Source organism: Salvelinus fontinalis, chromosome 27 (genome assembly GCF_029448725.1).
Source record: "Salvelinus fontinalis isolate EN_2023a chromosome 27, ASM2944872v1, whole genome shotgun sequence".
Classification (NCBI taxonomy): Eukaryota; Metazoa; Chordata; class Actinopteri; order Salmoniformes; family Salmonidae; genus Salvelinus; species Salvelinus fontinalis.
Genome location: NC_074691.1, coordinates 42,580,907 through 42,583,406, shown reverse-complemented (window position 1 = coordinate 42,583,406; position 2,500 = coordinate 42,580,907).

Genomic DNA, 2,500 nt, shown 5'->3' with positions numbered 1-2,500 from the left:
AAGTAATCCCTAGACTCTGGGATACCTGACTGTAAAAGTGATCCCTAGACTCTGGGATACTTGACTGTAAAAGTAATCCCTAGACTCTGGGATACTTGACTGTAAAAGTAATCCATAGACTCTGTGATACTTGACTGTAAAGGTACTTCCTAGACTCTGGGATACTTGACTGTAAAACTAATCCCTAGACTCTGGGATACTTGACTGTAAAAGTAATCCCTAGACTCTGGGATACTTGACTGTAAAAGTAATCCCTAGACTCTGGGATACTTGACTGTAAAAGTAATCCCTAGACTCTGGGATACTTGACTGTAAAAGTAATCCCTAGACTCTGGGATACCTGACTGTAAAAGTAATCCCTAGACTCTAGGATACTTGACTGTAAAAGTAATCCCTAGACTCTGGGATACTTGACTGTAAAAGTAATCCCTCGACTCTGGGATACTTGACTGTAAAAGTAATCCCTAGACTCTGGGATACTTGACTGTAAAAGTAATCCCTAGACTCTGGGATACTTGACTGTAAAAGTAATCCCTAGACTCTGGGATACTTGACTGTAAAAGTAATCCCTAGACTCTGGGATACTTGACTGTAAAAGTAATCCCTAGACTCTGGGATACTTGACTGTAAAAGTAATCCCTCGACTCTGGGATACTTGACTGTAAAAGTAATCCCTAGACTCTGGGATACTTGACTGTAAAAGTAATCCCTAGACTCTGGGATACTTGACTGTAAAAGTAATCCATAGACTCTGTGATAATTGACTGTAAAGGTACTTCCTAGACTCTGGGATACTTGACTGTAAAACTAATCCCTAGACTCTGGGATACTTGACTGTAAAAGTAATCCCTAGACTCTAGGATACTTGACTGTAAAAGTAATCCCTAGACTCTGGGATACTTGACTGTAAAAGTAATCCCTAGACTCTGGGATACTTGACTGTAAAAGTAATCCCTAGACTCTGGGATACTTGACTGTAAAAGTAATCCCTAGACTCTGGGATACTTGACCGTAAAGGTAATCCCTAGACTCTGGGATACTTGACTGTAAAAGTAATCCCTAGACTCTGGGATACCTGACTGTAAAAGTGATCCCTGGACTCTGGGATACTTGACTGTAAAAGTAATCCCTAGACTCTGGGATACTTGACTGTAAAAGTAATCCTTAGACTCTGGGATACTTGACTGTAAAAGTAATCCCTAGACTCTGGGATACTTGACTGTAAAAGTAATCCCTAGACTCTGGGATACTTGACTGTAAAAGTAATCCCTAGACTCTGGGATACTTGACTGTAAAAGTAATCCCTAGACTCTAGGATACTTGACTGTAAAAGTAATCCCTAGACTCTGGGATACTTGACTGTAAAAGTAATCCCTGGGATGAAACAAGGCCCGCCTTGTCAAGTAGAATTCTATAAGGAAAGGGAAAGAAATGAATGTCCTCCACGGTGAGTCATCTCTGGCCTTTAGCCAGGGTGTTGTTGTTAGCATCTATCTTGGATGGATATTCCTATATATAAACAAGATGTAGGACTCCTTATTGTTCCGAGAATTTCTAAGCAAACAGCTGGAGGCAGGGCTTTCTCCTACAGAGCTCCATTTTTAATAGAATGTTCTGCCTATCCATGTGAGAGACGCAGACTCGGTCTCAACCTTTCAAGTCTTTAATGAAGACTCATCTCTTCAGTAGGTCGTATGATTGAGTGTAGTCTGAGCCCAGGGAGTGCGAAGGTGAACGGAAAGGCTCTGGAATGAGTACCGCCCCTGCTGTCTCTGCCTGGCTCTCCCCCTCTCTCTCTCCACTGGGATTCTCTGACCCTATTATGGAGGGCTGAGTCACTGGCTTACTAATGCCGTCCCTAGGAGAGGTGCGTCACGTCCTGCCAGGCTTTTTTCACTATACTCAACTTGAGTGGGTTGAGTCACTGACGTGGTCTTCCTGTCCGGTTTTGAGCCACCTCTGGCTCGTGGGGTGGTGTAGATCTTTGTGGGCTATACTCAGCCTTGTCTCAGGGTAGTAAGTTAGTGGTCTGTTGATATCCCTCTAGTGGTGTGGGGACTATACTCAGCCTTGTCTCAGGGTAGTAAGTTAGGGGTCTGTTGATATCCCTCTAGTGGTGTGGGGACTATACCCAGCCTTGTCTCAGGGTAGTAAGTTAGTGGTCTGTTGATATCCCTCTAGTGGTGTGGGGACTATACTCAGCCTTGTCTCAGGGTAGTAAGTTAGTGGTCTGTTGATATCCCTCTAGTGGTGTGGGGACTATACCCAGCCTTGTCTCAGGGTAGTAAGTTAGTGGTCTGTTGATATCCCTCTAGTGGTGTGGGGACTATACTCAGCCTTGTCTCAGGGTAGTAAGTTAGTGGTCTGTTGATATCCCTCTAGTGGTGTGGGGACTATACTCAGCCTTGTCTCAGGGTAGTAAGTTAGTGGTCTGTTGATATCTCTCTAGTGGTGTGGGGACTATACTCAGCCTTGTCTCAGGGTAGTAAGTTAGTGGTCT